The following is a 12,067-nucleotide window of genomic DNA, read 5'->3' on the forward strand; positions in this document are numbered from 1 at the left end:
GAGAATCCAGGCTGGGCCAAGGTCCATGGGTCCAGTGTCAGTTTTTGGTGGGGTATTCAGAAAGAAAAATGGTAAAGAAGCAGACAAAAAGTTATACTATTTGAGGCCAAAGAATGAATAAATATACTATGAATGAGGTCTACAGAAACATGCTTAGAGAAATTATCTAAAATGTGATTTAAAAGTAAATAATGTGTATATTCATTAGAAATTGCAGTATGTTATAAAAGTGTGTTGAAATGATGAAGGGTAGTATTGAAATGATAGGTGCAAGTAACTTACCCCTGCTGCCTTTCATGGTGCTTGGTGCTTTGCAGGTTCTTTACAAAAGTTTGCTGGATGAACAAATGATTGTTATCTCAGAGTCAAGAAAAAAGGTGGAGAATAAAACAACAATAAAGGAGATTGACACCTTGGGTTTGGATGTCATGCTCAGAATAGCCCTAGATGATTTTCTGTGTGAAGAAAGAAGAGATGAATGTGAAGATGAGCAGTCTGAATTTTCTTTGAAGTTTAAATAAATCACACTTGAGCCTTTGTCAACCTCATCCCTTCCTCAGTATTTCTGTTCTTTTCCATACAGATTTATAGAGGAGATTTGGTTGAGTGGAAAGAATGATGTCTTCCTTAGCCAAGGAAGGAGGCCTCAGAGGCTCCAGTGCTGAGGGTAGATAAGAGATCAAGGAACTGGATTGTCTAGATCCAATTTTTACCAAAATGTTGGGCCAGAAAAGAGAAGAAACCTTAGACAGTCTGACCTAGTTAGGTTTACATTCTAAGGAAAAATGAGTGAGTAGTATAAATATCAAGTTTTAAGGCTGCTTATAAGTTTGAAATTTCTCTGTGATGCTATTTTAACCACCTCCCCCCCAGATTCTTTTCTTCTTTTGAAAGCTGTAAAATTCCTTAGAAACACTTTTCTGAGTCATTTGCTGGCATATAGACAAGGAAGGGAGGAAATAAACAATTATATTGTTTTCAGAGTCAAAGAGGGAAGAAAATTCAGGCTGGGGAATGAGGGGTGATACCAGAAGAAAGCTATGGTCAAACTTGGATCATCTGGGAGAAAAGGATGAATAAAGGGCCAGGCCTGGAGAGGAGACATGTCCTCAGGTATTATCACTAGCATGGAACTTTGCTACCAAAGGCACTGCTAGTTTCTGGGTAGGAATAGATGGATGTACTCTACAGCACAGAAGAAAAAATCATTAGTTTTTTTTTTCTATCAGATACTGACATGTGTTTTAAGATCATAAAGTTTCCTTTCCTGAAAATATCTTCTTTTAATCCCTCACTGATTTTGCAACTTTCTCATTATTAATGCTCTGCCTCAGAGAAGCCCTGCCTCAGGAGATCACCCAAATAAGCCTTGGATGATTTCCTGTGTATAAATCCTGGCCCCACCAATTACTAGCTATGTTAATATGTCCATTCATTTCCTCATATAGAAAATTAAGAGCAAAAAAAAAATAGTAAAAGAAAAAGAATAATACTTTCCATCTGGGTTTGTTGTGAGGATTCAATGAAATAGTACATACGAACCTCTTAGCAGACTACCTGGTCTAGAGCAGGTGGTTGCTAAATGTTATTGTTGTTACAAATTCAGTTGTATAAGTATCTCATTTTGGGGCATGTGTACCAGGGATTTACTGGCTTTATCAGTGAGAGGTTAACCCCAATTTAAAGTAGTGCGGCAGAGAGACTGTTGGATGTTTGTTGCATCAGATGCCCCTTGAGATCTGTCAGTCTCACTTGTCTCCAGGGTTTCGACTTCTTGTTTGGCCCCAGCTCTTGCTGCAGTACCAGCTCTGCATGTACTCTGACTTTATGCAGATACCGTGTGATGGTGACTCCCTTCATGCCCATGCACACGCCTACTGACTCTCTTGCTGAAGCTCCACTATTGATGCTGAAGCATGAGATGTCATGGGACCCATACAGCACACAGGCAAACAGCTGGAATTGCAAGGAGGTTAATACCTGATGGGATGAATCTCAGATGACAGGAGATAGGAACTGGAGGTTGAATTTCTCCTTCTTTCTCACCTTGACACACTGTTCTGAGATGTGGTCATTCACACTCCTCTCTGAGGACTACCATATAAGATCAAGTGGTTAGTTATGCTTGATACAAATTGATGGCCAATTCAATAAGGACTCTGACATTGGCTCTCCCTCCTTCCCTGCCTCACTCACCCTCTTTTCACTCCTTCTCTCCTGGCTTTGTCCTCCACGGTAAATGGGAGCCCATTCACTTTGTCTCAGCCTCTGCTTTCTGGGGAACCCATGTTAAGACACTTATCATATCCATTGTTACTTCCTTTATATAAGATAGTATTTTTAATTTGTAGCTAAATACATGGTTGCCCAGAGTAAACCCTGTAGTATGCAACTTCTCTTGCAGCTATACTTGGTCATATGACTAAGTTCTGACCAATGAATATTATTATTTATATATAAATATAATAATAATAACATATATTACATTATAATAATATGTAATGTATATAATAAGATCTAATAAGATGCACACACACATACACTTTGGAAAATGCCTTTAAAAGAATGGGAGTAGCTTTCTCCTTTCCTCCTGGCTTTAATGTAAATATGATGGCTGGAGCTGGGGCAGCCATCTTTTGCCATGAGTTGGAAGCCACATGTTGAAGATGGTGGAGCATGAAGATAACAAGGCTGGGGTTGGGGCTCCTGGTGATTGGGAAAACACCACATCAGATTTAGAATGCCTACCTGGATATCATTTTAAGAGAGAAGTTTCTATCTTTTCAAAACCACTGTTATTTGGGGCTTTTAGTTAGTTTCTGCTGAGCTTAATCCTAACTGGTCCAGTAGAAAATTGACTTTCTTTGGAATAAAAAAAAGAAAAAGGAAGAAAAAATAGCATCAAGTGTCATTTTATATTCCTTACATGGCAGCACTGGATTCAAAGGCCAAAATTTTTACCGTTACATTATACTACCTCTCGCAAATTTAGATTATATAAGCCAGATATCCAGTGACCCGATCACCTTTGAGTTACCAGAATGTTGACATTCCAGACTAACATAAAACAAATAGAATGCTACCCATTCAGAAACCTGGCCTGTCAATGCTTCTCATCTGCATGAATACATGACATTAATTATAATAGTACTTACTGTGGGTCAGGCCCTGTGCTAAGCTCTCTAGTTAGAAAACGTAAGAAATAGCACTCTATGAAGGATATGTTTGAGAAAGAACCCTAGTCTGGGATCTTAGTTGGGAGGCTTGCCAGTATCCTGGATTCAGACAGTGGTAGGTAGCAGAGTTAGAGAGGAAGAGTGGGCTAGAAGACTCTTTAAGAGATAATGTTAGTAAGACTTGATGACTGATGGAATGTGGGGGTTGAGTGAATTCAGGATTATTCTCAGGCTTCTATGATGGATGTCTCATCGGAAGATGGTTTCACAAATTGAGATGAACATATACAGAAGGAGGAAGAGGAAAAGAGGGAGGAGGAGGGGGAAGGGAAAGAGGAAAAGGAAGTTTAATGAAGAAGATGATGGGTTCAGCTCTGGGCATGTTGAGTTTGAGAGATTCCTGAATACCAAGTAGAGATGTTAAGCGGGAAACGAATATATAAGCCTGGGAAGAGGGCTTAGCTAGAGTAATTTTCAAATTATTTTGTAATTTTCTGCTTTGACATTATCCCTTCCAGTAGACTGACTTTCTTGGGGGCAAAGTAGTCTTGTTAATCTTGGGTTCCCAGCACCTAGAACAGAGCCTGCAGCATAGCCAATGCTCAATAAATGTTTGTTCAGTGATTGAGCGACAGATTAAATAAATGAATGAATGAATTTCAATCTGTCAAAAAAGGGACATGTTTTTTTCATCTCAAGTTGAAACTCCAATATACATTCCAATGGAAACATGATTACAAACCTCAGTTGGTTGCACATTACTGTGGGTCCAGTTACATTACGTTTTAATAAGCTTCTGCAGACTAGCCTCAGAATTGAACCACCCTTCAAAATCATTTCCACGGGGGTGGGGTGGGGGACATTTTTCAAATTCCAAATTAGTTACACCATACTTTTGAACCAAAGGTCCTTCACTAGTTGGGAATGTCATTCTGTTATGTTTCCCATGAAGAACTTACATAATGCCCTGTACCTGCACCCTGGAAGCCATCATGTTTACCCTACAACTGAGAGTCGGTCGGAGTGTCGAGTGGTCACTACCTCAATGCTTCAGTGCCACCCTAGGTACCCTTTTTTGGAATCAGGTCACTACAATGCCTATAGAAGGAGTCTTGAGGAAGGGAACAGAGGCACAACCCAGTGACTTGAAAAGCACTCCAGAGACTAATAATTGGACTAGATCAAGGACTTAAGTGGATTTGCAGAGGGCCTAGAGTTTGTCCCTTTTCTTCACACATAGTTATCATAACAGCTAGATATTTATCAGCAATAGCCAACTCTGATTCAGACAGTCCCTCCAACTTTTCTGTAATCATTAAACTTATATTGTATGTTAGCTTCTTGTGTAAAAAAAGTATTCATACATTCAATTACTAACTTAATAAATCTCATGTTGTGTAAAGCAATTTATAGTACAAGTTGAGTTTTAGTTATTTTAAGTAATGGTTGTTGTATTGCTCACTCAACGTTCTCAGAGAAATAGAACCAATAGGATATATAGAGATATGTATAAGAGGAGGTTTTTTTTGTTTGTTTGTTTGTTTTTAATAGGAATTGGCTCACATGTGATTATGGAGATGAAGAATTCCCACGATCTGCCACCTGGAGAGCCAGGAAACCCAGTGTTGTAATATGGTCTGAGTCTGAAGGCCTGGGGACCAGGGGACTGCTGGCAAAAGTCCCAGAATCTAAAGGCCTGAGAACCAGGAGCTCCGACATCCAAGAGCAGAAGATGCACCTCCAGCTAAAAAAAAAAAAAGAGAGAGAGAGAGAGAGAGTTCACCTTTCGCTCACCTTTTTGTTCTATTTGGACCCCCAATGGATTGGATGATTCACCCACATTGGTGAGGGCAGATCTCTTCACTCAGTCTATCCAATCAAATGTTAACCTCTTCCAGAAACATGCTCAGAGACACACCTAGAAACAATTTTTTACCAGCTATCTAGACTTCAAGTTAACACATAAAATTAACCATCACAGTTGTATTTCAGGAAATAACTGGCAAAGTCACAAAGTAAATAAGTCTACATGACAGCTTTGTCATTATAATACAGTAACTATGCCTAGATATTGTATACCACTAGTGTTGCCAAAAACAATATTTGAAGAATGTCAATGATTTTCTTTGCACTTAATAAATGTATTGTATTGGTACTTAGAGTTGAATACATCAAATTGAGAGCAGCAGGTGTTGTAAATAACATTAAACCTTGGAGTCAGGAAACCTGGATTTTAGTCCCACACTAACCTCTTGGGTGATTTCATTCATTCATTCAACAAATATTTCTTGGCCACCTTATAATGTTCTGGACATCATGCTAAGTGCTAGGATACAAGAGTAAAAAGAAATTGACATTGTATCTACATTTTTAGACTGGTAGTTTAAGAGGACAGACGTCAAGTTTGAAAAAAATCTATGTGTTAACAATGTACCTGCTATTAAACACTGTGAAGAAAAGTTACGTGGAGATTGCACCAGGGTAGTAGGGTGGTCAGTACAGGCTTGATTGTGATGGACATCTAAAAGGTGGTTAGGTGTCAACTAGGTGAATGGGGCAGAAGGAACTGCGTATGCAAAGTCTCAGTACCCTGGGTGGGACATCAGGCATATTCTAGGAATTATAGGCCAGAGTGGCTTGAGCTCAGAGAACAAGTGCAAACCAATGACCGGCAATAGGAATCAACAAATGAGTGTGGGGTAGGGAGGGGCAGGGAGATAGGAAGAAGTGAGATAATCATAATTTTTTCAACAAATTAACTCTGGATTCAGTACTGAGAACTAATTGTAGGAGGCACAAGTAGACGTGAGAAGACCAGTTAGGGGGCTACTGCTGGAGTCCAGAAGAGATAACTGTTGTGTGACCCGATTGGGAGTGGGATAGATATAAAAGGTGGACAGACACAAGAGGAGGTAAAAGCAACAGGATTAAATGCTCCTGCATTTCTAGCTGAGATAGGGAATAATGGAAGCACACCAGACTTGAGCGAGACAAACTCTGCAGAGCTTAATTTCTGTTTCTGCAAAATAAGAGGCAAACTTTAAAGTCCTGTCCAGTTCTACTGTAAAATTGTGTGATTGTGTTATGTAATTCAATCATTTTTTGAAAATAAGGAGTGGCCTAATTAGAGTAGAAATTCCTTATAGGTAAATACATTAGTTACCTGTTGTTGATCAAAAAAATTATCCCAAACTTCAGTGACTTAAAACAACAGACATTATCTCACAATTTCTGTGGGTCAGAGATTCAGGAGCAGCTTAGCTGGTGGTTCTTGCTCAGGGTCTCTCAGGTGGTGGCATTCAGAATGTTGGTAGTAGCTACAGTCATCTGAAGGCTTGACTGGGGCTCGAAGATTCATCTGCTCCCACAGTGGCTCACTCACAGGGCTGTAAGCAGAAGCCCTTACTTCCTCATGGGATCCTGGCAGGAGGCTCCATTTCTCACCACATGGGCCTCTCCACAAGGCTGCTTGAGTGTCCTCATGACATGGTGTGTGGTTTGCCCCAAAGCAAGTGATCCCACAGAGAACCAGCCAGAATGAAGCTGCAGTGCCTTTTATAATGTAGTCTTGGAAGTCACATGCCATCGATTCCACTTTATTCTTTTGTTAGAAGCAAGTCACTAAGTCCAGCCCACATTCCTGGGAAGGGAAATTAGGCCCCATCTCTTGATGGGTATCAAATAATTTGTGGTTATATTTGAAAACTACCACAGAAAAGTTTAAATCTTGACACTTTGCAAAGTGCTGGGTACCTTTCTTTGACAGTAAATAACACTGTTGTATAGGTTTAAATTAAAATAAAACTACTGTGTTATAAACTAGAAAACAGCTGCCTAGAATACTCAATGCTAAGTTCAGGGCGAATATTTATCATTTATTTATGTATAGCTCTGTAATGAGGCAAGGAAAGTCTAACAATGTACAAAGCTTAATGGGCCATAAACTAATGGATATTTGAGTCAAAAATTGTGAAATACCATGGTAAGTGATCCTCCATGTAAATGCTTTATGTTGTAAAATACATAATGAATTCTAGAAATTACTCATTGTTATGTATGAGAATCAAATATTTTATATGTGAATCACAGTAAGAACTGAAGGATTTTAGAGCTTGAAGAAAGCTTACAGATTGTCTGTCTAATCCAGCTCCCTTATTTAGTAGATGAGAAAACTGAGTCCATTAAAAAAAAGAAAAAGAAAAAGATGTTCCTAGAGTCTCACATAGTCAGTGGCAGGAAGCCACTGCTGATGGGATGGATTGGCCATTTCACAGTAATACCGGGGAGGGGATTTAGTGCTTTTTGAGCTCCTTGTCTAGTTCTGAAAATCTACAATGCCTTAAAACAATCTCTGGGACAGGCCCAAAAGGTGTATGTAACATTCTCCCTCTTTTACCATTGTTTGCAAGTAAAGTACAGACTAGTCCATTGGCTCTTTCAAGGTCACTTAGCAACTTGTTGGTAGGAATTGGGAATAAAGCCAAGGTTATAGATTTCCTCACTTGGACACTTTCCACTCCATTTATTACTTACCTCTGAAATGTTATTGCTGTTTACCATGAACTAAATTGGCTTTATTACCTAAGCAGAGAGGATTAAGCAATAACTTTTACCTTGTCTTTGTTGAAGACTACATGCTCATATCTGTGATCACATTATGAATTATGTACCTATGTAATTTAATCTTAGATAGGGAGAGAATAAAGGTAGGAATCCACCTGTGGTTTCTTGACTCTTAGTTTGGGTACATTGGACATGAAACCTCTATTGACTGTACTGAAATTTTATAGCTTATATCAGCAGTTAAATTTGTATGGCTTACTAGGCATACAAAGCAGATGATAAGATAGTTTTATTTACTTTGCCTGTTTTTACTGAGGTCTGTTATATTGGTGAACACATTGTGAATATGTACTTAAATATGCAAGATAGTGTGAATAGTATGAAATACCACAGTTTACAACAGAAGATTCACATTTGTATTTTTTCTATGTATAGGTTTTAAAAATAGTGATTTTACATTGCTGTAGCTTTTAAAAAATAGTGAATACATTTTTTAATTAATTAATTAATTAATTTGGCTGTGTTGGGTCTTTGTTGCTGCACGTGGGCTTTCTCCAGTTGTGGTGAGCTGGGGCTACTCTTCCTTGCGGTGTGCGGGCTTCTCATTGAGGTGGCTTCTCTTGTGGAGCACGGGCACAGATGCTTCAGTAGTTGTGGCACATGGGCTCAGTAGTTGTGGCTCGCAGGCTCTACAGAGCAGGCTCAGTAGTTGTGGCACGGGCTTAGTTGCTCTGCGGCATGTGGGATCTTCCTGGACCAGGGAAACCCATGTCCCCTGCCTTGGCACGAGGATTCTTAACCACTGTGCCACCAGGGAATTCCTGTGAATAAAATTTTTGATGGAAAAATATTTTAGTATGTTATGGTGCTCCAGATTAATTTAATTCTAAACTGTAGTAAAATCCTTGGCTTGAATGAAACTATATTTTCCAAAGAAATGGTTGGAAATGAAAGGCCTATTTTAGCATGTTATCTATGTTCATTTCATTAACAAGTATTTATTGGATATCTCATTTGCTGTACTTATAGTTCATATATTTCCAGTTACTGAGTCCTAGAGTGCCCGTAGACACTTAAAAGTCAGCATCTTCCTAACCTGCCTAATTATCTTCATCGCTCAGTTCTACTTTTTTTACAATCCGCATTTATCTTAATGGTACCCATCAGAAACCCTGAAAACATTTTCACTTCTCCTTCTCTCTTACTTCTCAAATTCTTTTGAAAGATTCTATTTCCTCTTTTTCATCCTCACAAACCTCCCAAGTTCAGACCCTCATCCTCTTGTGCTAGCGGCAAAACTGTCTACATAAGGCATCCCTCAGAATCTCAACATCCACTTTCACTGTCATTGAACCTCTCTCCCAAGCAATCCACACGGCTGCCAGTTACTTCGCTAACATAAATCAGATCACATTATTCCTCTTCTTAATACCTATTATGGAAATTCCCTGGTGGTCTAGTGGTTAGGACTCTGTGTTTTCACTGCCGAGGGCCCAGGTTCGATCCCTAGTCTGGGAACTAAGATCCCACAAGCTGCATGGCATGGCCAACAAACCAAAAAACAAACTAACTAAAAACAAACAAACAAAAAAAGAATACCTGTTATGGACTCCTATTTCTTCAAGGATGAAGGACAAATTCTGAACTTCTTGAACGGACCTCAACTTACCTTTCTGAAGTCTCTGGTTGTAAATATTCTTATGTCTAAATATCAATGCCATCTTTCCATTGTGTCTCCCAAGCTAATTGCTTTTCCCCTCACTTCTTTTAGGGAACTTCTACTCATTCTTTTACTCTCCCCTTCTCTGCTTATCTTTCTCTTCTCTAGGCAGAGTTAATTACCCTCTCTTCTGTCTCCTTGACAATAATGTGTTTATCTTTATTATGGTGCATATTACACAGATTGTTTGTTTGCCTTTCCCATTACTGAGTCTAGAGGGAGATGAACAAGTGTTATTCAAACTAGTAAAGGCCTGGAACTCAATGTTAGTTCTAGATAAAAAAAAAAAAAAAACAACAAAACTTCCATTTATAAACCATACTTGCAAAAATGAATTTTCTTCATTTTTAAGAAATGAAGTGCTAGTGAGACAAATGCTTTATAACTAATCATTGGAATCCCAGAATTCAGAATTAGCCAATATATTGTGGTGGAGTAGAGCAGGATTCTAGCATGGAAGACTTAGTAATAGATTGTTCATCAGATTTTTTCTAAAAAAAAGTAGTTTTAGCAAATGTGATTTTACCCCTTAAAATCTGAAGTGTTGGAATTAAACTGAGAAAGAAAAATTTCAATTAAGCCTTATATATATATTTTTTCCACTGCAAAAGTAATACAGAAAATACTGTAGAATAAGGGGCGGGGGGGGAGGGGTGCCCATAGAAACATCATCCTGAGACAACTCTGGGTTTCAATTTTTCCTTTTTTCTAACACTTCATAGTTTTGTTTTGTTGTTTTTAAACATAGATGTGATCATACTATATGGTTAGTTTCATAACTTGTGGGGTTTTTCTTCACTTAATACTATACTTTTTAAATTGTTACCTAAAATGCTACAAAGTACTTATGGTTACTTTTAAGACATTTAGTTTCCATAATCTTTATTTTTGCATCTTATAAATAATATTGTGACATACAGCTTATGAACAAAACTTTTGCTCTATTTCAGATTATTTCATTCAGATAAAATCTCAGATACAGACTATGAACATTTTTTTAGGTTGAATCACAGCACCAAACTGTTTCTAAATAGGTTGTTTCAGTTTACACTCCCACTCACAATGTCTGGGAGCACACTTTTAATCTCACCAGCACTGAATATTATCCTTTACTTAAATGTTTACTAATATGATAGCTGACTGAAGTATTACAATTTTTTGTCTGCTTGCTGTTGAAGAGTATAGGATAAAATCAAGGCTTTGGAGTCAAATAATACTGGGTTTGGTTACAGCTCTGCAACTTCCTAGCTGTGTTATAATACATCAAGCAAATTACTTAACTCCTTTTTTAAAATAAAGTTATTTATTTATTTATTTTGGCTGTGTTGGGTCTTTGTTGCTGCCCGTGGTCTTTCTCTAGTTGCGGCAAGCAGGGGCTACTCTTTGTTGCGGTTCCCGGGCTTCTCATTGCGGTGGCTTCACCTGTTGCGGAGCATGGGCTCTAGGCACGTGGGCTTCAGTAGTTGTGGCTCGCGGGCTCTAGAGCTCAGGCTCAGTAGTCGTGGCACACTTCCCAGACCAGGGCTCAAACCTGTGTCCCCTGCACTGGCAGGCAGATTCTTAACCAGTGTGCCAACAGGGAAGTCCCTACTTAACTACTTTGAGGCTCTCTTTATTCATCGGTTTTTTAAAAAGGTCAATAATAATATTTACCCCAAACTCAGGGTTGTTGTAATTATTAAAAGAAATAGTCATGTAAAGCATTTCACACCAGTGCCTGGCATGTGACAAACGATAATGAATGCTTCATTTTCTGTTGCAAAAGTATGTTTGATTAGTGTACTATCTAGGAATTCACACAATAATTTGACTATCTTTATCCACGCAGCTTGTTATGGAAGGCTGGACAATCACCTGGATAATTCTTGCACCCCAGGGAGAAGGTCAGGGAGTAATCTTATAGTTAAAAAAAAAGTACACACCTGGTTCCCATTCTTGAGGAATCTAAAGGCCTTTGAGTTAACTCTTGGGGCTTTTAATTGTTCAGAGAGGTCTCAAAGGGCAATGGTGGAAACACACTAAAGAGTAAATTTAGTGAAAGTAATCAGGGGAGAGAGTTCCTGGAAAAGCTATTGTCTCAGGGAAGGCAAATGCTAAGGCAGGAAGTATATGAATTATTTGTTCTATAGAAGTTAAGTACACTCGTGAGGTTTTATTTGAATCTAAAGTTTATTAATAAAAAGTATATAAAGCACTGCAAACAGAGCAAGCTCGGCGAATCTGATTTTGTGCACTGTTTCTATACTCAGAGCAAGTTTTGCTCTTTGAATCCCAGCAGAAAATACCAGGGGCTTGGAAGTAGATGACAGAACATCGACTAGAAGTCTATCTAGTCCCGACCACTAATGTCAGTGGGCTAGTCACACCATGATCAAATGCCTAACTTTCACAAAGTCTACGATAATTTAGGTTTGGCTGCTCTTTGGGGTCCCACTTCCAACATTTTCCTTTTAACCGACTTCTTCCAACTGCAGAAGAATGCCAGAGATAATAAAAATTTATCAAATATCCTTGCCTGGATAAAAATCTGCACTCTCGATTGGGGCCATATCCATTGAGGTTTCGGTGGCGGTTTAAAAATGGCCCCTGAAAAAGCAAGTTTTTCTAG

Source organism: Monodon monoceros, unplaced genomic scaffold (genome assembly GCF_005190385.1).
Source record: "Monodon monoceros isolate NGI ecotype Baffin Bay Population unplaced genomic scaffold, NGI_Narwhal_1 Super_Scaffold_7, whole genome shotgun sequence".
Taxonomy (NCBI): domain Eukaryota; kingdom Metazoa; phylum Chordata; class Mammalia; order Artiodactyla; family Monodontidae; genus Monodon; species Monodon monoceros.